This window comes from Plecotus auritus (assembly GCF_963455305.1).
Source record: "Plecotus auritus genome assembly, chromosome: 3".
NCBI classification, from domain to species: domain Eukaryota; kingdom Metazoa; phylum Chordata; class Mammalia; order Chiroptera; family Vespertilionidae; genus Plecotus; species Plecotus auritus.
The window spans coordinates 197,435,211-197,462,581 of record NC_137772.1 but is presented as its reverse complement, the minus strand read 5'-3'; the positions used below and the strand labels follow the sequence as shown (position 1 = coordinate 197,462,581).

Below are 27,371 nucleotides of genomic sequence, written 5' to 3'. Positions count from 1 at the left end.
GGACTGCACAGGCCCCTCTGGACCTCTTGCATGGACCCTGGACAGACCACTGCTCTCCTGTCTCTTTTTCAATCCCAGCTCTCATAGTCCCAGCAGGAAAGAGGTGGCACACACAAACAATTCCTGGAAGGACTTAGGCAAAGGGACTATTGACAGGTGTGAGAGCAGGGGCAGACAGCTAACCAGGGAGGGGGCCCCCGGGAAACAGAGACTATCCAAGGTCTCAAGGGGGCGGGACCAGGTGATCACATGAGCATGGGCACGTGAACAAGGGGTTGGGGCCACGTGATCAAGCAGAAGTGGTCATGTGAGGATGGAGGAGGATTGAAGGGATGCAACCAGGAGCCCCCAAAAGCTGAAGAGGCAGGAAGGACCCTCCCCTGGAGCCCTCCCAGGGAGCACAGCCCCAACACCCTGATTTCAGACTCTGGCCCTAGAAAGGGGAGAGCACATGTTCCTGTTTGTGTAGGCCAGTCTGTAGTCATCGGAGCAGCAGCCCCAGGAAATAGACCCCTCCTTGCCCCTCCTTTTGGGGCTTTGACTGGGTTCTGGGAATAGCTGAGCCCTGTGCCCCAGCAGGGGAGACCCCCCTAGACCTCTCACTGCAGGTGCTCACAGGGAGATTCATCCCCGTGTCTGTGCCTCGGCCTTGTCTCCCGCTCCCCCAGGAGAGTGACAGTGCAGTGGGCACACCAGGGCAGGCTGCTTGGTGGGAAGTGCAGACTACGTGGCTCAGGGACCCCTCACTGCCTTGGCGAGCCCTCAGCTGCAGGATGATGCAGGGTACTCCCCAGCCCCACCCTGACCTCCCAGGCCTTCCCCTAATGAATCCAGCCTGAGCTTCCTCTTCCTGGAAAACTTGGGTTGCCAGGAGCCAGCAACTGGGTTGTCGTGCCCATGTCGATGCCAAAACTGAGGCTGAGAGAAGGGGAGCAGAGTTCTCTACCCCCAGCCCACCTCCCGTCAACTCAGCCCAGCTCACAGGCGGCTCCCCCAGCTGCCGTGGTGTCGGAGGAGGAGGAGATTTCTGAGAAGCAATCCAAAAATACACACCAGCGGGCCCCTCCTTTCTCACTCCCTCTCTCCAGCTTCAAAGCCTCCTTTTGTGCAGGTAGGTGGGGCCTCTTCCTGGCCCAGCAGCCAGGAGCAAAGGAGGTCAAGGAGGCAGAGAGTCCAGGTAGTGGGCCCTGGGACCCAAAGTCACCCAGCAGATTTCCTGGACCTGGGCTCCATCGCCCTTCCACAGTTCCCAGACCAAGCAGGCTGTGTCCTGCCTCCCTGCCTTCGCACATGCAGTTCCCTCCACCTTGAATGCCCTTTCTCATCCTTCAAATCCCAGCTCAGCTTTAACTCCACCGGAGAACCTTCCCTGAGTCACTTGGGGCTCCCCCTGCATCCTGCACCCATGCCAGTCACCGCCATTTTCTTGATGATGCTCTCACAGGGCATTGAGGTCTTGGGGATGCTAGCTTTGCCTTTGTACCCCAGCCCCTGGCACAGACGGGTGCTCAGTATATCTGGAAAGGATGGAGGGAAGGGAGCAAAGAAACACCTCTCATAGGATTGGAGAGGATCTGGACCCTGAGCATCTGGCACAGGCTGGGCATGGAGCAAAGCCCACTCCCTTCCTGCCGCCTCCACTTGAGCTTGGGCTCCAGCACCTTCTGCCTCATCTGATTTGGAGCCGGCTCAGGGGTCACCTCCATATCCTCAGCCTGTGTCTGTTGCCCATTTGGATGCAAGGTAATTACACCAGGATACAGACGTGCACTTGACTTCATAAGGAGCTAGAGTGTTTGGGAGAAAGGCCTCCATTCTCAGAAATCCCGGACTGTGAAAACTTGCAAGGGCCTGAGGGCTGACCTTGAGCAGGGGTTTTCAAGCAGTTTTCACACCGAATACTTTCTGCAAACAAAGCCTTACCTGACGGCCATTATATAAAACAGATGGAAACTAAGCTGCTTGGGGCGAAGTGGTGCGGTGTGGAAGGCGTCTGGGAGAGGGGAACAGAGCCCCCTTCCCCTGTAGCTCGGAGAGATGGGGTTTGGGGTTGGTCCTGGGTGGGATGGGGCAGCCAGGAGAGAGGGAGAGCCCTGGGGAGAGTCCAGTGGCTGATATTTACTAACTGGTACTAGTACAGAAGGGCCTCAATATTTTCAGAACTGCGTGTTCATGCCAGTGTGGCTGGACCAACAAACTCATCTTTCACAGCAAGAAGTCAGTCTATACAAACAAAACTGAAAATATGTCCTTGGAAAAAATCATAATGAGTTCAACCTTTAATGTTCTCACCGTTTCTTTTTTTAATCTTGAAGGGATATTTTAGGGGAAGTATCTCTTGTCTAGAGGAAATATTTATATGAATTCAGCATTTCCATCAACTTCTCTTTCTTTCTCTTTTGTGAAATTCAAGTAAAATAAAATTTAAAATTAAATCCGAAATATGATTGTTATGGTTTTATAAAAGTATCTCTACCCCAAAATAAATAATAAACAAATAAATACTCAAGCATATATTGAGTGCCTAATACTTGCCATAGGTAAGCACATTGGTATAGGGAAGTAATGGAATTAGCTACCTAACTTTACCCAGGAACGTTAGTCACAGAAGGCACTAGAGACAGTAGTGTTTGATCTGAGATTTGAAGAGTGAATGGAGTTCACTAGGTAGACCACTGGTAAAGGGCATTCTTTAATGAGGGACAGGTTTGTGCAAAATGAATCAGAATGGATAAGCCAAAAGTAGAGGAAGTGGAGAATAAAATTAGAAGGCTGCTGCAGTAACTTGTTCAGGGGAGATATGACTACTCTACTTTGTGACAGGAGCTAGACAGATTAAAATAATGTAATCTCTGACCTTAAGTAGCTCGTGGTCTAGGAAAGAAAAAAATACATGTAAATGCTTCTGTAAGAGGCCGGACATACAAAAAAAAGAAAATAAGGACAAGTAGGTGTGGTGTGAGGAACAATCTTCTCCTTTGATGTGTGCTCTTATGAGTTGAATTGTGTGGCCTCAAAATTTATACCTTGCAGTCTTAATCCCCAGTAGTCCAGCATGTGACCTTATTTGGAAACTAGAGGCCTGGTGCATAAAATTCATGCAAGGGGCTTGGCCCTCGCAGCCCCAGCTGCCTCAGCCGGCCCTCGTACACCTGGCTTCATCTGGAAGGTCGTCCAGAAGGTCTTTCGGCTGTTTAGTATAATTAGCATATTAGCTCTTTATTATATAGGATAGGACCATTTCAGATGTTATTAGTTAAGTTAAAATGAGTTTATACTGGAGTAGGATGGGCTCCTAATCCAACCTGACTGGAGTCCTAATAAAAAAAGGGAAATTTGGAGGTAGACATACTTATAAGAAGAATGTCATGTAAATATAAAGGCAGAGATTAAAGCCAAGGATGTCAAAGATTGCCAAAAAACCACCAGAGACTTGGAACAGATTCTTCCTCACAGATCTCAGAAGATACCAACCCTAATAACACCTTGATCTTGAATTTCTACCCTCTATAACTAAGACAAATTTCTGTTGTTTCAGCCACCTAGTTTATACTACTTTATTATGGCAGCCCTAGCAAACTAGTACATATGCCATAACTAGCCTCATTTTGTCAAGGCAACCCAAACCCATAAAAGGTGCTACAAGTGTAATAGAAGTCTATGAAGGGACCTCCAGTTGGAATAGTTACCGAATACCCTAAAGTTTAAGAAAGAACCATAACCACATCATAACCTAATATTTTCCATCTTAGAGAGTTAACAGGTAGTAAATCAATAGAAACTAATTTTTCTGATATCTATTTCAAAATCCTATTCTTCTGTTTCCTAAAGCCATTCACAAAATCCTTAATTTGTAATAGCTCCTTTCTGCTATTCTTCTGATTTTGAGCCATTTATTTTTCATCTGCAGATTCATTTCCATGCCAATCTCTGAAATTAAAGATATCCTCAGTCAGAGAATATTTAATAACAGTAGATTAATCATCTTGAACAGAGTTCAAATACTGTTCTAATAAATAGGCTTATCTTTTTAAAATATATATATATTTTATTGACTTCAGAGAGGAAGGAAGAGGAAGAGATAGAAACATCAATGATGAAAGAGAATATTGATCAGCTGCCTCCTGCATGCCCCCCTCTACTAGAGATTGAGCCCACAACCCCAGGCATGTGCCCTGACCGGGAATCTAACAGTGACCTCCTGGTTCATAGCCGGGCTAGGCTTTCCTTTTGTTTATGACCAATCCCAGTTTTGGGGCCTGTTCCCAAACACCAGGTCATGTTGGGCTTTCTTGGCAACCTTTAAGTATCCCTGAGTGAGATTCTGTTTCATGACATTCCTGCTGATTCGTTCTATAGCTGGCCCCCTGATAATCTGTGCTATCTTGGTGGATGTAGCCAGGCTCTGGATCCTTGCTTTCTCCACTCTGACCCAACTAGCACTGATTAAACTCTGACCTAGTTTTCTTTCTATTAAACAGTGAAGACTTAATTTCCCAGGTTTAAAAATACAATATACTCTTGATCATTTGGCATAGCTCTCAGTATAAGTTAAGATATCCTATATAATAAAGAGGTGATATGCAAATTGACCCTCACACCCTTGCACAAGATGGCCGCCCCCATGTGGTCAAAGATGGCCGCCACAAGATGGCCAGCAGGGGAGGGTAGATGTGGGCAATCAGGCCAGCAAGGAAGGGTAGTTAGGGGCGACCAGGTCAGCAGAGGAGGGCAGTTAGGGGTGACAGGGCTGGCGGGGAGGGCACTTGGGGGTGACCAGGCCAGCAGGGGAGGGCAGTTGGGGGTAACTGGGCTGGCAGGGGAGGGCAGTTAGGGGGGACCAGGCCTGCAGGGGAGGGCAGTTAGGGGCAACCAGGCCGGCAGGAGAGGGCAGTTGGGGACAACCGGGCCTGCAGGGGAGGGCAGTTAGGGGTGACCGGGCTGGTAGGAGAGGGCAGTTGGGGGCAACTGGGCCGGCAGGGGAGTAGTTAGGCGTCGATCAGGCTGGCAGGGGAGTGGTTAGGGGGTGATCAGGCTGGCAGGCAGGCGAGTGGTTGGTAGCCAGCAGTCCCGGATTGTGAGAGGGATGTCCGGCTGCCGGTTTAGGCCCAATCCCTGGGATCGGGCTTAGACTGGCAGCCAGACATCCCCCGAAGGATCCCAGATTGGAGAGGGTGCAGGCTGGGCTGAGGGACCACACCCTCCCCCCCCCCCCAGTGCACAAATTTCATGCACCAGGCCTCTAGTTAGATATAATTATTGATTGTGAATTATGGTAACTACGTAAGATAAAGGCTTACATTTGGATAGAAAATTTTTCATTCACTGAAAATTAAAATAATAATAAGCTTTAAAACCTCTACCACATTTTTCTTGCATGTCAAAAAAAAAGCTGCCTTTTTAAATTACACAGTTGTACAAAATCCCTTAGGCCATTTATTGTAAAAAAAAAAAAAAAAAATCTAGTTCAGCATTCATGTTAGACGAACACTGCTTTTATTGCCCTATTGTTTGCAGACTTTTTTCCTTAAATATGATACCATACTTCTAAATCTCTGCTCTTTCTTAGTTCCTCTTCTCTCTATTTAGAAAAGATTAGGTCACACTTTCTTAGCAAATTACAACTTTTCAGTGTTAGACATTTGTTTTTCCACAGCCATTCTTCTGTTTCAAAGTATTATTTTTCTCCAATATTTTTATCCCTTCTTTGTTTTCCCAGTAAAACTTTCAGCCAGTGCCTTTAATTTTATTTCACGTTTGCTAACCAAAGGCACATTTTTATTACAGTAGCTCTGTTCTCACTATTTTTTTAAAAAAGATATTTTCCATTAAATTCTTCCCTCTCCACTACTCTACCTACCTATACATACATGCACACACACAACAGCAACAACTAGTACTACTACAACTACAACAACAAAACAGCAACAACAAAAAACAGACCTTCCAGGCTGAATGCCATTCAGTTGCTCCCAGAAATCTAAGCAGGTTGAGAGCAGAACCCGGCCCTTGTTTACCAGCAGTCGCTAAGCCGATTGGCTGCTGATTTTCAACAGACCTAACCAGTGTTTCCGGAAAAATGAAGCAAAGCTTCTGTAATTAACAGAAGGTGGTTGTTACACCCTAATAAGAAAAGTAAAGGGCCAATTCCACTGACTTAGTTCTTATTCTAGATGAGGGGTGCTGTTGAACTCCTGCTGAATTCCAGTTTAGTGAACAAAATCAGGTTTTCTCGAATTATGAAACAGTACAACATGACAAGGCTAATCTGGTACTTGTAAGTAGAGCCAGTACCACTGCCTTCCCCTCACCTCCATTAAATATGACCAATGAAAACACTCCTTGTGGGGGCTCTGCATTGCTGTGACTTTACTGATGGGGTCCAGTATGAAAAAGTCCATTTGGTTCTTGAACTAAGGCTTTCTTCGTAGGAATGGTGATGTTCAGACAATTCCTCTATCCCATTCTTTTACTTCATTTCTCAATGTGTTCAGAATCTAGAAGGAGAAGGAGGGCACTGTCTGGTGGACCTTCAAGAAGATTCCCAAAAGTGGTTAATTGGCTGCTAACATATAGAAATAAAGCAAACAAAGTGGAATTAGAATTAGGGGGCAGAAATACACACACACACACACACACACACACACACACACGCACACAAAGTAATGGCTTTTGATGAAGTCAGGACAGGTGACTTCGGGCTTTAGATTTTCGTGTAATGGGAGACATTCTGACCTTAGTGGTTTGTGGAGATTTATATTAGCCAAGCTGACTTAACAGATGGGCAGATTCCTACTACAGTCTGATGGTGAAGTTTTGAGTTTTAATCCATGCATAATGGTGACTGAAATTTATGGCAGTTTTTTCCAGAGATGAACAGCTGTTTCTATAGAGGCAGGGGCTGCAGGGGTTCTACTTATGGGTAGCGTCCAGCAGACACCTTTTGGACCATTGAGCCTTGCAAAGGTCGCAGACTCATCCATGTTAATCTTATAAACAAACTAGAGGCCCAGCACACGATTGAAATCGCACAAGGAGGTGCCCCACCTCCCACCGTGTGAGGAGGCACCCTGCGAGCCGCCGCGGGAGTCAGGCCAGACCGCCGCCATGGGCAGCCGGGACCTGCGCCGGACTGGTGCCACGGGTGGCCGGGACCCACGCCTGACTTCTGCCCCAGGTCTCCCTTTCCCCCCTGCCTGTGTCCGCTCCGGGGCTGGCCGAGCTGCCGCGCCGGCTTGGGCAGGCTCCCCTGTCTCTGTCTCCGTCTCCGCTCCGGGCCTCACCTGCATGCGCAACCTCCTCCTGTCTGGTTGTCCCGTTATGGCGTCCTGGCCGAATTTGCATATTACCTCTTTATATATTAAGATGTGTGAATCATGTGGGTCTTAGTAATGGTAAGGGCAGCCCCAGGATGCAGACGGCTACAACTTACTACCTAGATGCAGCTTTCCTTCTGCAGGCTAAGAAAACATTCAAGTAAAGAGAAAGAGCCTCCGTGCACAGGCCTTTGAGATGTGAAGGAGTATAACAAATTTTGCTATTTTTACCTTGTTTGTCAGCCAGGGCTGAGACTAAATTAGACAGATGCGTACTTTATGTGCACTAAGCACTAAGGAGACTCTAACTTCAATGATTTGCTGCTAATTTAAGAAATCTGCGGCTCCAAAGTTCATTCAGCAATGGGGTTTGGGAAGGAGGGAAATGTGGAGTGCCTAATCTTGACACCTTGTGGCTTTTGCATGAGTTTAAATCATCCCCAACTATATGGTCTCAAGTTGACTCTGGATGTGTTAATTACAAATGAGGCAGACACTTCTCAGCAGACAAGTTTCTTAGCTCTAAGGAGCTCAAGGGTGAAATAGAAATTAAAAGATTTTGAATATAGTGTATGAAAAAGAAAGAGACCTCACATGAGACCCTGTGGCCAAACTGCCATCATTGTAGTTTGTCGGACATCCCCTGAGAGCTCCCAGGCTGCCAGAGAGATGTCTGATTGCCAACTTCCGCCCCCTGAGGAGCGGGCCTAAGCTGTCGGTCAGAATCCCCCGAGGGGTCCCAGACTGGGAGTGGGCGTTGGCTAGGCTGAGGGACCCCCCGAGTGCACAAATTTTTGTGCACCCGGCCTCTAATTCTCAAATAAAAGTGGCAAAATGCAAAAGCAGACTTTACCCCAGGCCTGGTCAATGCATACTACCAAAGGTAGCATCTTTCTCAGAGATTTCTTCCTGTTAAGATTTCAGAGTGAAGATTCCAGATGGTTGGAACTTTTTCAGATGAGAGAGTGTCTATAGCAGAAACAAGAGTCAGGAGTCCTGGCTTTGTTTTTTGCAATGATTTTTTTTTTTTTATTCTTGATATATATTGTCTATAAGACTAAGGGCAGTTAGTGTTACCTTCAAGAAAGTTTGAACAAAGGTGGAATATTTGTACAATACCTAGAACTCTAACCTGAACTATTCCAAGTATAAGTATGAGAACTATGCTTTTAAAAAAGCATTTGAAACTCCTGCCCAGTGGCTCAGTTGGTTGGAGTGTTATCCTGTACACCAAAAAGATTGCAAATTGGATTCCCAGTCAGGGCACATACCTAGGTTTTGAGTTTGATCCATGGTCATGGTGAGTACGGGAGGTAATCATTGATCTATGTTTCTCTCTCACATTGATGTTTCTCTCTCTCTCTCTCTCTCTCTCTCTCTCTCTCTCTTTCTCTCTCTCTCTCTCTCTTTCTTCCCCTCTCTCTCAACTCAATAAACATGTCTTTGGGTGAGGATTTTTTTTAAAAAAAAACATTTGGAGAATATTTTGTATATGTGCCTTTTCTTGAAGTAGCCCCACCCCATGTAATACAGTTTGTTACTTGTTTCTGGTTGTATGATCATCCGCACTTCTCCTAGCTTTCTTTTCCTGGACTTTAGCTCATATTTTAATGTCAGCTTAGATGAATACTGTTTACAGAAAAACTGACTATCATTAAACAAAGCAAATGTAGTACAGGATGATTTTAGAACCATAACACCTATTGTTTTTTTAAAAAGGAAATGAAATGTAATGCAAATGCCACATTTTTAATAAAACATCACCTTTTTTAAAAGGCAGTTTAGGGAGTTCATTCAGTTTTACAGAATACTGCTGTTAGAACTATTATTGCACCATTATGTTTTCATAGAGCTTCTCAATTAACCAGACAACACAGTTTATGTATTATCCCGCGCAGCAAAGAAATAGCTGTTGGCTCTTCTTCAACAGTTGCTTCCTTCACTTAGTGAGACTGTCAAGTCACCTGGTCATAGGCTGTAACAGAAAAACCATAGTATCTACAGAAACTCTTCTCATGATACGACTCATCTATAATCAGCATATTTGCAGCTGATCATCCTGCAGATCCCCTGAGCCCATCTGGACCCTAGATCTAGAATGCAAAAGACTTAACCTCAATTATAGGGCAAGGAATTCACCTTGACATAATTTCAATATTCTTAACCAAGATTAATTTTTACTTCCAAAATGAATCCAGAGTAGGTGGAAGCCAATCACTATCCAGAATCATCACATTAGACCTCATCTAAGCCTCGGTGGAAATATTCAGATAGCGTCTTAAAACATGACCTCTTTAGTGATTCACCTAAATTGATTCTCATAATTGAAAATAAGGGGATCACCCTGGCTACCATGGCTCAGTGGTTAGAGTGTCAGCCCACAGACCGAGAGGTCCTGGGTTTGACTCCTGGTCAAGGGCACATACCTGCATTGCATGTTCAATCCCTGGCCCTCAATCAGGGCAAGTGTGGGAGGCAAGTAATCGAAGTGTCTCTCATGTCAATGTTTCTCTCTCTCTCTCTCTCTCTCTCTCTTTCTCAAAATCAATGGGAAAAAAACATCTGGTGAGGATTAACAACAAAAGAAAATAACCCAGACATGTTTTTCAAGGTGACCTCTTGAAAAAAAGAGTGGGTGGATTGGTGAAGTAACTAAGCTAAGTTAGACCTTTGGTGGTGTGGCTCTCAGTTCTTGCTCTGGATTTCTGTAAATTCACTTCAATTTGCATATCACCCTCTTACTGTTCTATTCCCCTTCCTACAGAGGAGCAACAAATGGGGATCCCCTCCTCTATTGAATTCTGACAAACTAGAGGCCCCAGTTGCATCCCACTGATACCTAGACTGCTCTGCAGAACTCCCACTGCTCTCTCTGCTCCCGCATCCCAAATCTGGTCTGAGAGTAGTCACCATATTCTATACCTTCCAGTCATTATTGTCCAGGGAGGGGCATCCTGTCTGGGAAGAAAGGTACTGATTTCTGCACATGCTTCCTTGGTCTCTCAGATGTGTCTATTTGTCATGCAAATTAGACTTTATAATGGTAAACTTCTCAAGGGCAGTGTTAGGGTTTCTATCTTTTTTGCATTTCCATGATGAGTGAACAGTATGCCTTTTATAAATTTTTGTTTATGTGGCTTTAAAATTATTCTCTTTGCACACCTATGTATTTTTTATATGTCCTTACACATGAGTAAAGGTGTCACATTTAGTGGAGAAGTAATAGACTTTTATATTTAAAGCTTCCTCTCTCTTCCCTCCAAATTGTTCTGAATTGGCTGATATAATTTTGTTACTTTACTGCCAGACACTAGTACGTCAGTGTCCCATAGGATTTCATTCCTTAAACTCATATGAAATAAATTACATAACAATTCTCTGGCCTTTCAACCTCACTTTTCTCTTTAAAGGCTAACCAGGAAGAATCAGAGCCTCCATTCAAGGGAAGGCAGGGAGTGCATCTCCTCCCCAGACTTTATGAAGATACTCAGAAGTTCTCACATGTTTCACAAATGCATGCTGGGTGTTTTGTGTCAACTCCTCTGGGCTGCTGCTTCAGATTTCTCTCAGAATCCACTGAATCCCCCTGGCAAAAAATTTCCTTTTTGATCTCTTTTCTCTCTCAAGCCATGTCCTATATCCCAAACCCTGATTCAGACTCAACTAGAGGAAGCAGAGTCAGGTCATATAATCAAAATCTCTCCAGAGAAACATGTAGCACCTCCCCACACCCCCTCCAAAGAATTCAACAGACTTGGGGATCTATTTTTGGAGATGATGACTTTATTAGTAAGGGTAATAATGGGTACTTAATTTACAGATACTCAACTAAAATAAATATTATTTAGTTAATTCACAAATAACTAACTCGTGAAATATGAGTGCTTCTGAAACAAAGGAGGATGATACTCTAAAACAAGTTCACCTTCCATTTGCGAAGGAGTTGCAGTTAGGAATGCTTGGTGGTTTAAAACATGTTCTCTCTCTTTCTCTCTCTCTCTCTCTCTCTTCCTCTCTCTTTCTAAGATTTTAGAAATATTAAGATCTACAGTCCTAGATCAGTTCACAAGGGTATCACAAACTCTCTTTTTCTTTTCAAAATATATTTTTACTAGAGGCCTGGTGCACAAATTCGTGCATGGGTGGGGTCCGGCCAGCCCGCCCCAATTGGGGCTGGCTGGGGGGCGGGGCCATGGACAGTTGGCCGGCCCTGCCCCCTGGTTGAACTCCCGGCTGAGGGGACAATTTGCATATTAGCCTTTTATTATATAGGATTATTATACAGGATTGATTTCAGAAAGAAAGGGAAAGGGAGAGAGAGATAAAAACATCAATGATGATAGAGGATCACTGATTGCCTGCCTCCTGCATGCCCCACACTGGGGATCAAGCCGCAACCCAGGCATGTGCCTGACTAGAAATTCAACTATGACCTCCTGGTTCATAGGTTGATGTTCAATCACTGAGCCACTCCAGCTGGGTTCTTTTTCTTAAGTATGGCTATTTCTATAAGATTTTTTCCCCCATTGTATGCAGAAGAGTTTTAAAGACTCTTCTTACATTTGAGCACTATCCTATCACAATGAAACTTACTGGACAATTCATAAGAGCTTTCATATGTGTATTCTTGGAACACTGAACTATTAGGTGAGTAAGGGACTGACTTACGAATCACTTAAGAATAAATTTCAGAAAAGCACCTATTACTCGGAAGGAGAGAATGGAGTATGTGGCATTTTGTTGGCAAGAGTCACCTTGAAAAAAGTCTGTGAGCCTTCGTTTTACAGGAAGCTTGTGCTTATTCACCCATTGAACTTTGTTCTCTTCTGATGGGCGTGGTAGGTTTAGTCAGAAAGAAAAGAGGCTTCAAGAAGTTCTGTACCCTTACTTTGAATTCTGGCTCTTTCTGCATTACAGAAATAGTATTCAATTATCTTTTTAAACAGTTTTTATTGATTAATTTTAAAGAAAGAGGAAGAGAGAGAGAGAGAGAGAGAGAGAGAGAGAGAGAGAGAGAGAGAGAAGCTCAGTTCCACTTATTTATGCATTCATTGGTTGATTCTTGCATGTGCCCATGTGTCCTGACTGGGGATTAAACCCACAACTTTGGTGTACTGGGCCAATGTTCTAATCAACTGAGCTACCCAGCCAGGACCAGTATTCAATTATCATAACTATTTTCTTTGTGTGCTATAAATATTCCTATATTAGGAAACTTAACACTGATTCTGTAAGAGTTTAAGGAGAACCAGGGATGATAGAGGATGATAGATAATGATAGATAGATGATAGATAGATAGATAGATAGATAGATAGATCATTTATGATTATGTTCCTTAAAAGATCATCAAATGAAGGCAAAAAGGTCTGGATACTGTCTCAACAAGTTAATCATATTTGAAATTCTGTCTAATAGTTTCTGTGCAACCCATAAGTGAACCAATAGTTGACATGCTGAAACTTCTGATAAAACTTGATCACCTAATATATTATAAATTTCAACACTAGTGATAAAAAAAGATTTTTAGTGGAAAAGTTCATTTCTTTTTTTTGGCTAAAAAATTTATACTTTAAAGTATAATTTTAGGAAATGCCATTTGTTTTATATGTATGTACCTAACTCTAGGGCAAGCTTTATTATTCTGTTTTTACCAAAAAAAAAAAAAAGTTATTATACAAATGCTGTATATGTACATTACCAAGTACTTAAAATCTTAGTTGTAATTATCCCTGAACTTCTGATGAGTACTCAGGGACAGCAAAGACATGCCTGAACAGGTAAGTCAGCACGTAGCTAAATGACATCTGTGTCCCTAGTATTGCAATCTTCTAAGCTCTAACTATGACTACTTTCTATTGCATAATTCTCAGAGCAGTATTTTTTTAAATGTTGCACAAACATGATAAGGACACGAAAGACTTAGTTTTTTTTTTTCCTCTGGCCACTGAACTTTCATGAGAATGTTATGAGAACCTTATTTCTTACCACATCAACCCCCACTCTTGACTGCATTGCCCAATAGAGACCAGATTTTCCAAATTTGTTCTAGCTGGGTTTGCAACAATCACAAGTCAGTCAGAATCCTGTGCACATGGCAAGGTTTATCTTAGTAATATTTTGAACTGAATATAAACAAACATATTTTAAATTACAATATCCAGAGTTTGGTTTTATTTGCATGCCCCACACTGTCCATTTTAAGTAATTTACCTTTATTATCCCCAAGTCATTCTTTAAGAAAAAAGTTTGTAGGGGAAAAAAGGAAATTTTTAATTACCCACTATGGGACATTTTTTTTTTCTTTTCTGCTTCAAATGGGACAAAAGTGGTTCTTAGATGTAATTTTATATAATCTCAGTGGCATGTTGAAGTATGGGAGGCAAAGATTGTTATGCTATTACTAACTGTATTGTATAAATAAGCAAACATAAAGATAGAGATATGTTACTGTACCATTATTCTAATGTTTTGTCTTCATTTTTAATACCTGAAGACTCTCTGAAGAATGTCAAAATGTTCCCTGTATTATAATGTAAGATTGGTGTTGTTGTTGTTATTTTAAGGTTGTATCTATTTCTTTAATAGAGAAATCTTGTTTTGATAAATGAATTTATAAAATATATTACATTCATTTTAGTAAGACAAGACAATTGAGCTATGGTATAATAACCATTGCAAATGTGATTCAAGCATGGCAGATATTTTATTTCAGTCTATCTCCCCTACTCCCCACCTTCTCCACCTCCCATTTTCAGGTTAATTTCCAGGTTTTTCCCCCAAAATGGTTTCTCAGGGTTACATGTCTCCTGCTTTGAGACAGGAAGCTGTGGCTCCCATACTCTTCAGTCTATTCTCTGGGGTGGCCAGACCTCAGCTAAGGGCAAATCATTCTCAGAATCATTGCTCTGTTCCCATGACCTGGACCTGATTAAATAAATTACAGTGGCAAGCCCAGAAGTATTCCTCTAACCAGTTAGGCAGAAACTTGGGGCCTAAGCAAGAGACAAGTCACAAAGGAAAACTACAAAGTGGAGATAATTTTTTCAAGCATATGAACAGAAAACTAGCACTATAAACAAGGGGCCGAATTCTGTAAGACGGAATGGTAATGGTGAACAGCAGCATGAAACAAATAGAACATCATGAAATGCTGAGCAATTCTAGACTCTACAGTAAGTTTATGAGCAAACCTGATATATTAACTAGTTGAAATGTTTCCAGTAAAGAATCTATGAGTCTAACAAAAGAAATAGAATAATAACTAGCATTTAAATTGCATATTAAAAACTGCCCCTCGGCGCAACTCTGTCCAGCCTGTGTTTTATTTTCATAGCTCATTTTCTGTGTCTCTAGGTCAAATTGGCCATAGTCCATCTTGTTTTAAAAGTTCATCACCCCAGATCAACCCACTGGTTAAAATAAGCAATCTTTCCACAACTCGTAAACATAAAACTTGCCTGGAAAGAGCCTGCTTGTCTCTCCTTTGTAAATGTTAATCATTTCCAAGTTAGCATCTAATTCAGTTTGGTTGGATATTATTTCAACTGACTTTAAAATTTTAAATAAAAAAAATAGTAAAATCATTAATACAAAAAAGGATATGGACATTGCTTTCTTTATCAATATTCGAAATGAATATTTACAAGTGTTCCCAAATAAGGCAAGTCACAAGTGTTTGATTTAATATTATTATTCTGTTCCACAACTACTTTATATTGGAAGGTTGCATCCATAGAAAATTTCAAGGTCAAATTCTTTGTAATATCATTTTTATGTAGTTAAATCAATTAATTAACAAAAAGCTATTTCTCTTTCTTCTTTTTTTTTTAAAATATATTTTATTGATTTTTTACAGAGAGGAAGGAAGAGTGATAGATAGATAGTCAGAAACATCGATCAGCTGCCTCCTGCACACCTCCCACTGGGGATGTGCCCGCAAACAAGCTACATGCCCTTGACCGGAATCGAACCTGGGACCCTTCAGTCCACAGGCTGACGCTCTATCCACTGAGCCAAACCGGTTTTGGCTTCTTTTTCTTCTTGAGACTATAACTCAGCCAAGCTACAATTTAACAATTTAATAGTCATTTATTAGGCATTTATGTATACCAGGCCCCAGTTAGGACCTAAAAATCATCATACACAAGACCAATATGTTCCAAAATCATTACAAGAAAAGGTGAGCTTTCAGCAAGAGAAAAATCTTTGTTTTCCCACAATTTTGTGAGAAGAAGTTCTTTCTCATTTTCACTAACTGGTGGAGCTGAAGCTCGTGGAGAAAAATGAAATGAGAAAAGAGTAGGTACCAACAAAAGGAGGATAAGGGATGAGAGAGTGGCACAGCATGAAAACCAAACAGGGAAAGCCTCAAAGATTCCTACCTTTAATAATGTGGTAACCATAAGGGCTTTGTTACTCATTTTTTTGTTTTGTTATGGCTCATATTTCCCCCAAGTATAGTGTGCTTTCTGTTCATCTTAAATTATACTAGAGGCCCAGTGCACGAATTTGTGCACAGGTGGGGTCCGGCCAGCCCAGCCCCAATTGGTGTGGATCAGGGCTGGGCCTGTCAGGAGGAGTAGATGGCAGAAGGTTGGCAGGTTGGCCCACCCCAATCAGGACCCAATCAGGGCCAGGCCAATGGGGGGAGGGGCCAGGGGTGATTGGCCAGTTGGCCCTGCCCCCAATTGGGGTGGGGGAGCCGATTGGGGGTGTGGCCGGCCATGGGGAGGGGCTGTGCACGGTGGGCCAGCTGCCCCCCCCAACTGGTCAGAGGGCTGATCAGGGGCGGGGCCAGCTGGGGGGAGGGGCCACGGGCGGTAGCCACCGGCCTTGCCCCTGATCCTAGTGGGGGGGCTGATCGGGGGTGGAGCTGGCTGGGGGGAGATGCTGCAGGCTGATCAGTGTGGTGGGGGCTGATTGGGGGTGGGTCTGGCCAAGGGGAGGGGCTGTGGGCAGTGGGCCGGCCAGCCCCATTCACGAAAAGGTGGGGGGCCTGCAGTTGGGGAAAGGGGCAGTGGGTGGTTGGCTGGCTGGCCCCACCCCCAATTGGTGTGGGGGGGATGATCAGGTACCAGGCCAGCCGGGGGTGGGACCTCGGGCAGTTAGCCAGCCAGCCCTGCCCCTGATCAGAGTGGGGGATCCCATCAGGGGTCAGAGCCAGCTGTGGGGAGGAGCCACAGGCAGTTGGCCAGCCGACCCTGCCCCTAATCATGGTGGAGGGGCTTATCTGTGGTGGGGCCGGGCAGGGGGGAGGGACTGCAGGAGGTTGGCCAGCCTGCCCTGCCCCTAATCAGGGTAGGGGGGCCGATCAGGGGCAGGGCCGGCCGGGGGTGGGGGGGCACAGGCAGTTGGTCAGCTGGCCCCACCCCCATTGGGGTAAGGGGGTGATTGGGGTGGGGCCAGCTAGGGGGAAGGGCTGCGGGGGGGCGGGAGGGGGGAGTTGGCCAGCCACCCTGCCCTTGATTGAGGTGGGAGAGGCCAATTGGGAGCAGGGCTGGCTGGGGGGAGGGGCCGAGGGAGGTTGGCAGGCCAGTCCTACCCCCTATCAGGCTGGCTCACTGGCCACAGTGGGTGTCATAGCGACCAGTCGTTCTGGTCATTACAATGTTCCGGTCGCTGGCTTTTTATATAGAGAGAGATGTTAAAAACTAATAATAAGCAATAAGAATAGTTTCGCCCTTAAAGATGATAAAGTAATATTTATTTCAAACAGATATCTTCCTTTGAATAATTCTATCTTTATAGCTTGTACCTCTATCTCATAATAACCATCAATATAGCAAATGACATTTTTGTTGTTATTGTTAATACTCAGCTGATTTTTCCATTGATTTTTAGAGAGAATGGAAGGGAGAGAGGGAGGGAAAGAGAGAGAGAGAAGAAACATTGATCTGAGAGAAACACATTGATTGATTGTTTCCCACAGGGGTCAGGGATTGAACTTGCAATCCAGGTATGTGCACTTGACTAGAATTGAACCCACAATCTTTGGTGCATGGCCACTGCTCTGACTACTTAGCAACACTGGCCAGGGCACATTTTTTCTTAGATAGTAACATGATTTATCAGACAATAAGAGAAATTTTATATTTGTGAAGTATTTTATAGTTTAAAAACACTTTCACATACATTTTCTCATTTGATTAACAACCCTGGCAGGTGACCTGGCATATTTATCTATCCCTGCTTTAAAGAAGCTGAGACATAGAGAGTATGAACCTTGCCTAAGGAATCACAATAAATAGTAAAGAGAGCTAGGATATAAACCCAGACCATGCGTCTTTTAGCCCAGGTCCGGTTCAATTTCCTCCCCTCCATGCTGTTTCTCATAACATAATGACCCTGAGTGGATTGATAGTACTATGACTTTTAGCCATCTGTGCTATAAATGTTGATAATACAGATGATTTTATTTAGTTAGCATCATGTATCTGATAGGTAATAAATAAAAAGTCACCAGCTACTACTGTGCATAAAGCAACCTGAAAACAGGATTAAATCATCATGTAAAGACTATTATGAGTGGCCCAAAGTGAAGCAAGAAAACACAAGGGCAATGGCCCATTAAAAGAGGTTTTTAAAAATTGTTTAATAGAAGAAAAGCATTTAATCGGTAATTTTAAGCTTTTTAAAATATGTTTTTATTGATTTCAGAAAGAGGAAGGGAGAGGGAGAGAGAGAGCTAGAAATATCAATGATGAGAGAGAATCTTTGATCAGCTGCTTCCTGCATGCCCCACACTGGGGATCTAGCCTGAAACCTGGGCATGTGCCTTAACTGGGAATCAAACCATGACCTCCTGGTTTATAGGTCAATGCTCAACCACTGAGCCACACTGGCCAGGAAGTAATTTATGTACTTTTAAAAGATATCCATTTGGTAAAATGTGCCCAAGAGGAAATATTTGCTGAGCTTTTTAGTCATTGAGCTTTTTAGTGATTTCCTGTCTACACTATGTCAAATCAACAAAAGTCTCCATTTTATCCCTTATTATATTACTAGAGGCCTGGTGCATGAATTCATGCACCAGTGAGGTCTCTCGGCCTGGCCTGTGGGATTGGGCCAAAACCGGCTCTCCAATATCTCCTGAGGGGTCCCAGATTGTGAGAGGGTGCAGGCCAGGCCAAGGGACCCCACCAGAGCACTATCGGGGCCGGGGAGGGACACGGGAGGTTGGCCAGCTGGGGAGGGACTGCAGGTGGGCTCCAGGGCATGTCCAGCCCGTATTGCTCAGTCCCGATCCACCAGACTTCAGCCGCAAGCTAACCTACCAGTCAGAGCATCTGCCCCTGATGGTCAGTGCACGTCATAGCGACTGGTCGACCAGTCGACTGTCTGCACCCTGGTAGTCAGTGCATGTCATAGTGAGCAGTTGAGCAGCCTTAGCATATCATTAGCATATTAGGCTTTGATTGGTTGAACAGATGACCAGAGGACCAGACACTTAGCATATTAGGCTTTTATTATATAGGATCCTCTAAAAGCAACATGGTTACCAACTTAGAAGACCAATTCTGGAAAATTGCTCTGGTCTCTATTCACATTTTCAGATACTCAAATAAATAGAGAAATAGAATGATTTTTGAAATGTTTCTTGTTTAACTCAGTTCACCAGCATGTATGAAGTACCAGATGCCAGACACTAGGGAATACATGACCAATAAAACACTTGGTATACAAACTCAACAAACTTGTAAGAGCAACTTTTATATGTATAACAAGAAATACTTATAACCTACATTTATATTTATTAGGTAACATTTGGGCCTGACTCATCAGCACTTACTCCTCTGCTGACAATGCTTCCCACCTATAGAGATGGGCCATATGAAGGCCTTACTCACTAGGGCTGGCCACCGGCCCAAGCTGAACTAATTAGATTTTCCCCCCTGAATTTTGAATTAGGACACAGAAACTCCTGTAAATTAGCTCTGGTCATGAATCAGGTAGACCCAGGAAATGAGGACACTGAGTTGGCAGGCATGATTTTGGGGTTACCAAGTAAAATACAGGCTCCTATATTTTTATTTGCTCAATCTGACAACTTTACATGATGTGCCTTGTAAAAGGGGAGTGAAGAAAGCTGTTCTGTAAAGAGAATAAAAACATAGAGATAAGGAGAATTGAAGACTATGGCAAATGTGCAGTGGGGGGGGGGGGAGTAAAATTGAGAGAAAGGAAAAATGTACCAAAAGTTGCCTTAGTCACCTATAATTTTTCAGTCTTCAGTCCCTTGGGAGATTTGGCCATATTTCTTGCTCCGAGTTCTGTAGATGTCTTTCTTTTCTTTAGATAGCTTAGAGGAAATCTGTTTTTTTATATCAAACATGTCCTAAGGCATGTATAATATTATCACACTTTGAGGAAAAGTTTTATTTTACAAACTTTAAAGAATTCACAGGGCCATGAGATATGTGAGTAGAAAACTTTATCAAGAATATGAAAGTTTGTCTCTCTATAATATATGTACAATGAAATTTCTGGATCAATATTTATAAAAAATTCTGTATTTGGAAACCTGGATTCAGAATAGGTCTCCTTGGGTTCCTTAGAAGTATCAATTAAAGAGTAAACTCATTTAATGAACTTCCTCCAGACCTTATTCTAAAATGTTGATCCAAAGTAAAAACCGTGAGGAGGATAAATTATGAAGTCTTTAGGTGCTATCAGTTTCTATAATCCCTCCTTATCCCTCCTCTTCCCTTTCTTTGCCTCTTTCCTTCTTCCTTTCCTTTTTTATAACCTCCCTCCTCCATTTTCTAACTTCCCTATATTCCTTCTGAGGAAAAAGGCTATAAAAAAAAATACTAACACCTCAGTGTAAATTAGTTGAAAGTGTTATTCACACTTGGAGTATTTGCATTTTAAAGAAAGACCTTAAGAAAGGAGCCAATGGAACATTTCTGAGGTTGCTGTGAGCAACAACTGTCCATAATGTGAAGTTTATATTAAACGAGAGGCCCAGTGCATGAATTCATGCATGGGTGAGGTCCCTTGGCCTGACTGGCGATCAGGGCTGATCGGGGCTGTCTCACCCAGTCCTGATCAGGGCTGATTGGGGCCGGCCGGCCAGGGGGAGGGGCCGCGGGAGGTTGGCCAGCCACAGGAGGCTGGCTATGGGAGCGCACTGACCACCAGGGGGCAGCTCCCGCATTGAGTGTCTTCCCCCTGGTGGTCAGTGCCCATCATAGCTACTGGTCGGTTGTCCAGTCATCCAGTTGTCCAGTCGTAACGGTCGCATAGGCTTCTATATATATAGATAATATTAGTTAATGGATTGGGGATAGATCATCATGCTGAATGTTCAAGCAAAACAAATTGGAATGGTGCAGGCTACCCAAGCTGAGACTGGGGCTAGTGCTGGAAAGAAACAACTTTTCGTGGGGTGGATCTGGGAAAAGGAATCTATAAAATGTAAACTAGGGACAACTGTTAACTGTGCAACAGCCCAGTTTCCAAAAGAAAAAAAACAAAAAAAACAAAAAAACAGAGCTGACCATGGGCCTAATGGAAGGGCAAAAAATGATTTAAAATATGTATTTGGTAGTATATTTCTAGGGTCAGGGGCCAAGAATCTTAAAGCCTCTGCATACAACTGAACAGAACACAGTTGGATAGACCTCTTAATTTTATCTACTTCTACAAGCTATCAAATTGTTCCCTTTATCAAAAAAACATCTGCCCCTGGCCTGAAACTCTACTAATTGAATGTTTTATCTACTAATAAGCAATCTCTTTTTAGAATTTTAGGGCAGATTATCAGTCATTCATATATTAATATGGCCTATGAAAGGACCAACTAGTTCCTAGATGTAGATGTATTTTTAAATGTAGAGATATTCTTATGGCTTGGGAGAAGGAAGAATTTATTTTGGAATAGGGGTAATTGGAAGGGCAGCCAGGCCCAGTCATGACCAGAAGGCAGCATTGATGATGCTTGGTACTGGAAATGCTGGAATCATAAGAAGTGAAATTCAAGCCCAAAAAGAGCCTTTAAAAGCAAAGTTTTTGACTAGAGCAGTGGTCGGCAAACTTATTAGTCAACAGAGCCAAATATCAACAGTACAACAACTGAAATTTCTTTTGAGAGCCAAATTTTTTAAACTTAAACTTCTTCTAACGTCATTTCTTCAAAATAGACTCGTCTAGGCCGTGGTATTTTGTGGGAGAGCCACACTCAAGGGGTCAAAGAGCCGCATGTGGCTCGCGAGCTGCAGTTTGCCGACAACTGGACTAGAGGACCGCAAGAATCAAGTCAAAGATTTGAAATACAAAGAAGCAAAAAACACTCAACTGGAAAAGCAAAAAGAAAAAAGAATCCAAAAATATGAAGATAGTGTAAGGAGCCTCTGGGACAACCTCAAGCGTACCAACATCGAATTAAGTGTACCAGAAGAAGAGAGAGAGCAAGATACTGAAAACCTATTTGAAGAAATAATGACAGAAAACTCCCCCACCTGGTGAAAGAAATAGACTTACAAGTCCAGGAAGCGCACAGAACCCCAAACAAAGGAATCCAAAGAGGACCACACCAAGACACATCATAATTAAAATGCCAAGAGCAAAAGACAAAGAGAGAATATTAAAAACAGCAAGAGAAAAACAGTTAATTACCTACAAGGGAGCACCCATACGATTGTCAGCTGATTTCTCAACAGAAACTATGCAGGCCAGATGGGAGTGGCAAGAAATAAGAACCTAGATTACTCTACCCAGCAAAGCTATCATTCAGAATTGAACATCAGATAAAGAGCTTCACAGATAAGAAAAAGCTAAAGGAGGTTCACCACCACCAAACCAGTATTATATGAAATGCTGAAAGGTATTCTTTAAGAAGAGGAAGAAGAAGAAAAAGGTAAAGATAAAAATTATGAACAACAAATACATGTCTATCAACAAGTGAATCTAAAAATTGAGTGAAGAGAAACCAAGATGGCGGCATAGGTAAACACCTAAACTGCTGCCTCGCACAACAATTTCAAAACTACAACTAAAAGACAGAACGGACACCATCCAGAACCACAGGAAAGCTGGCTGAGTGAAAATTCTACAACTAGAAGGAAAGAGAAAAGCTCACAGAGAATTGGAGGTACGGCAAAGGGGCTTTGTGCGCGCAGAGAGGAAGGGCAGCTGAGAGCCTGGCTGACTTTCTCTGGCGGAAGGGGGAAGGAAGCCTCCGACCGCACTGAACCCCAGTTCTGACTGCAGTGAACCCCAGTTCCGGGCGAACCCCTGGGGACCCACACTCTTACGGGGGGAGTCTGGAGTCTCGGGCGAAGACTCGAGCTGGGAAAGGCAGAAGTCTGAAGGCGCACGCGGGCCAGTGCGCACAAAGGCTGCGGAGGTTGCCACAGGCTTTCCCTAGTGGAAGGGAGTCAGAGGATCCTGACTGCACTGAGCCCCAGTTCTGACTGCAGTGAACCCCAGTTCCAGGCGAGCCCCTGGGGACCCATGCTCTTGTGGGGGGAGTCTGGACTCTCGGGCAGAGACTCGGGAGCCGGGGAAGGCGGAGGACTGAAAGCGCGCGCGCGCCAGTGCGCACAAAGGCTGCGGAGGTTGCCACAGGCTTTCCCTAGTGGAAGGGAGTCAGAGGCTCCTGACGGCACTGAGCCCCAGTTCTGACTGCAGTGAACCCCAGTTCCAGGCGAGCCCCTGGGGACCCACGCTCTTGTGGGGGGAGTCTGGACTCTCAGGCGGAGACTCGAGCTGGGGAAGGCAGAGGACTGAAAGCACACATGCGCGCAAGGGCAAGGCTGACAGGAAGCCAAGACTGAGACTCCACCCCATCCAAGCTGAGCACAGAGGCTATTGCAATTTGGCAAGTCTAATCCTATAAGGCTGTCTTCAGCACCGAACTTCTCCCAGCATAGACACAGCTGATCCTTACAGCCAACTGGCCCGGAGGTCAATTCTTCCCAGTGATACCAACAACAATAAAGACTTAATTACAACAAGGCTGTACACACAGTCCACAAAGGGGTGCACCAAGAGTGTCCACCTCAGGTTAACTGGGGAGGCAGACCCACTGGGCCATATTGGAAACCTAGCACAAATGTCTACCTTACCAACTCAGGGAAGCAGTGAAAATGCGGCGTCAAAGAATCAGATCACAAACGAAAGAAATGGAGGAAAACAAACGACTGGATATAGAATTCAAAACCACGGTTATAAGGCTTTTTAAGAATATCCTAGAAAAGGCCGATAAATATAACGAGACAGTCGAAGATATGAAAAAGGACCAACTAGAAATTAAACATACACTGACTGAAATAAAAAATATTATACAGAGACCCAAAAACAGACTAGAGGAACACAAGAATCAAGTCAAAGAATTGAAATACAAAGAAGCAAAAAACACTCAACCGAAAAAGCAAAAAGCAAAAAAAAAAAATCCAAAAAGTTGAAGATAATGTAAGAAGACTCTGGGACAACTTCAAGCGTACCAACATCAGAATTATGGGGGTGCCAGAAGAAGAGAGAGAGCATGATACTGAAAACCTATTTGAAGAAATAATGACAGAAAACTTCCCCCACCTGGTGAAAGAAATAGACTTACAAGTCCAGGAAGCCCACAGAACCCCAAACAAAAGGAATCCAAAGAGGACCACACCAAGACACATCATAATTAAAATGCCAAGAGCAAAAGACAAAGAGAGAATATTAAAAGCAGCAAGAGAAAAACAGTTAATTACCTACAAGGGAGCACCCATACGATTGTCAGCTGACTTCTCAACAGAAACTATGCAGGCCAGACGGGAGTGGCAAGAAATTTTCAATGTGATGAATAGCAAGAACCTACAACCAAGATTACTCTACCCAGCAAAGCTATCATTCAGAATTGAAGGGCAGATAAAGAGCTTCACAGATAAGAAAAAGCTGAAGGAGTTCATCACCACCAAACCAGTATTATATGAAATGCTGAAAGGTATTCTTAAAGAAGAGGAAGAAGAAAAAAGTAAAGAGAAAAATTATGAACAACAAATACATATCTATCAACAAGCAAACCTAAAAATCAAGTGAATTAAAAACCTAAGGAACAGAATAATCTGGTGAATATAATAGAATCAGGGGCATAGAAAGGGAGTGGACTGATAATTCTCAGGGGGAAAGGGGTGTGGGGGTACGGGAAGAGAATGGACAAAAATCATACACCTATGGATGAGGACAGTGTGGGGGAGGTAAGGGCAGAAGGTGGGGTGGGAAATGGGTGGAGGGGAGCTATGGGGGGAAAAAGGAGAAATAATTGTAATAATCTGAATAAATATTTATTTAAAAAAAATAAATAAATAAAAATAAATAAAAATAAAAATTGAGTGAATAAAAAATCTGATGAACAGAATAAACTGGTGAATATAATAGAATCAGGGGCATAGAAAGGGAGTGGACTGACAATTCTCGGGGGGAAAGGGGTGCCGGGGGTGCGGGAAGAGACTGGACAAAAATCGTAGACCTATGGATGAGGACAGTGGGGGAGAGGTAAGGGCAGAGGGTGGGGTGGTAACCAGGTGGAGGGGAGCTATGGGGGGGGGGGGAAAGAGGAGCAATTGTAATAATCTGAACAATAAAGATTTATTAAATTTAAAAAAAAACTATTCCTAGAAACCAGATGGAAAGAACAATATAGAGTACCTTCATGCAGTCTGCGCCCTTTCCCAAGGTGAGTGTGTTATCAGTGGGGTGTTGCTAAATGCTACAGAAATCATTGTGGGTTTAAAATAATTCAAAAACTAGTAGTGAACAAAAATTTTCAGAATATTTCTAGAATAAGGAAGTATTTTCTAAGCTATAGAACATCGATTTTTTTCCTTATTGTTTTAGTAGGGTACATTCGTAAGGAAAAGTCATTTTACCACCACCTTTATCATTGCACAGTCTATTAAACCACCATTATATACCAAACACTAAAAGGTAAAGAACCATTTGTCTTGGAAATCTGGGGCATAGAGCAGGTACTAGGAATCAAAAAAGTTTTATTATAAATTTTTCCCTGGACATAAGTACTATTAACATTTTCAGCCCTGACCAGTTTGACTCAGTGGATAGAGCGTTGGCCTGCAGACTGAAGGGTCCCAGGTTTGATTTCGGTCAAGGGCATGTACCTTGGTTGCGGGCACATCCCCAGTAGGGGGTGTGCAGGAGGCAGCTGATCAATGTTTCTCTCTCATCAATGTTTCTAACTCTCTATCCTTCTCCCTTCCTCTTTGTAAAAAATCAATAAAACATATTTTTTTAAAAACGTTTTTATATAATCCTTTAAACAATTTTCTCTGCACATTTTTTCTTTTTTTAAGGACTTCCAAAACTAATTTTATTTTTGCACTCTTTATTAATAAAAAAAAACTAATGATGATTTTTCTCTTCTTTTCCTCCCGAGATCCTTAAATCCAACTTCAATGACCATGTATTTCAGGAAATACCGAGTTCAAGTATATTGCCATAAAGAATAACTTGTAATAACTTTCTACATATTATTCTTTAATCTGTTTTGTAAACTATAGTCAACTCTTGGATCACCTTAAGAAACCTATTTTTAGAAAGGTTTATGCCTTCCATAAAAATGAATAATTTGAAAATCCATGCCAATGTGACATTTGGCCAGAGCAGCCAGAAACTGCCTTTTGCTGCAGGAAGAAGGTTAATATCACATGAGGTGCCGTGACCCAGGAGCAGAATCAAGATTCAGTGGCCACTGAATATGGTATCCTGAAAATGGAAGGCATTATTGACAAAAGCAGACATTCTGAGACCTGCACTTATTTGCCTGCTAAGACACTTAAAAAGGAGCCTCAAGAACACACAACAGAATTAGACAAAGAGCTAGATGTATACATGTGATGTGGCAAGAAAACAGGCTCAAAGGAGGAGGAAAAGGTCATCTCAAACAAAAATGACCTGTCAAAGACAGACTAGGAGACAGATTAGAAATGACCATAGAGGCCGGTCCGAGATCACAGAGAACGATTCTCAGGAATAAGGTGCTAATGAAATTACTTACAGGTTGTAGGAACCAAAGAAAGATCCAGTAGCCCGAATAGTGAGTATACTTGGGAACAAAAAGGCAATTGAACTTCTGATGAAAACTACTGACGTTGAATAAAATGGTGGCCTTTTTATAATGAGTGGCAGTGGGAGAAGAACAGAAGGTGAATTTTTCCTGGATCTCTGGAAAAACACTCCTAGTATCAGTGAGGAACAATTTAAGGACATTTTCTACATTGAGAAGCAAAAGGAATTTGAAAATAAAAAAGCTGTTAGGAAGAAGAGAACACAAGTGTTGGGGGAAAAGATGAAACAGGCTGTTAAAAGTCTAAATTTTCAAGAGGATGATGATATATCACAAGAAATGTTTGCAAGCAACACAAATGAGGCCCTGGCCTCTCTTGATGAATCACAGGAAGGACACGGAGAAACCAAGTTGGTTGCAGAGGAAGCCATTGAGGTTGATCATTTTCATGAATTGCATGTGTTTTCTTTATAAAATTCGGATTTTAAAATGACACCAGACTTCATATTATGCTTTTCAGCTTTATCCTATATAATAAAAGGCTAATATGCAAATCGACCGAACGGCGGAATGACTGGGTTGCTATGATGCACACTGACCACTGGGGCAGGCGCTCAATGCAGGAGCTGCCCCCTGGTGGTCATTGCGCTCCCACAGGGGGAACGCCGCTCAGCCAGAAGCCAGGTTCACGGCTGGAGAGCGCAGCGGCAGTAGCTCTAAGGACCCCTCGGTGGACATCCCCCTAGGGGTCCCGGACTGCGAGAGGGTGCAGGCCAGGCTGAGGAACTCCCCCTGACCCCTGCCCCGTGCACGAATGTCATGCACCAGGCCTCTAGTTGAGATATAATTGAGAAATAAAATTGAAAGATATTTGAAGTGTACAATGTGATGATTTGATATATGTACAGATATCAGATATCAAAAGATATGAAATTAATTAACACATCCATCACCTCACATATTAAACTCCCCCTTTTTCTGGTGAAAACATTTAAGTTCTACATAGCAAATTTCTATTACACAATACACTGTTATCAACTATAGTCAC

General features: G+C 43.0%; 1 pseudogene across 1 annotated transcript; it reads left to right on the top strand.

The window, feature by feature from the left end:
* Nucleotides 1–897: 897 nt before the first annotated feature.
* LOC308244286 (phosphorylated adapter RNA export protein-like) lies at nucleotides 898–26,797 on the top strand (annotated as a pseudogene). Its single transcript has 2 exons — nucleotides 898–1,111; nucleotides 25,970–26,797. The product of its transcript is annotated as a phosphorylated adapter RNA export protein-like (transcript).
* Nucleotides 26,798–27,371: the final 574 nt, after the last annotated feature.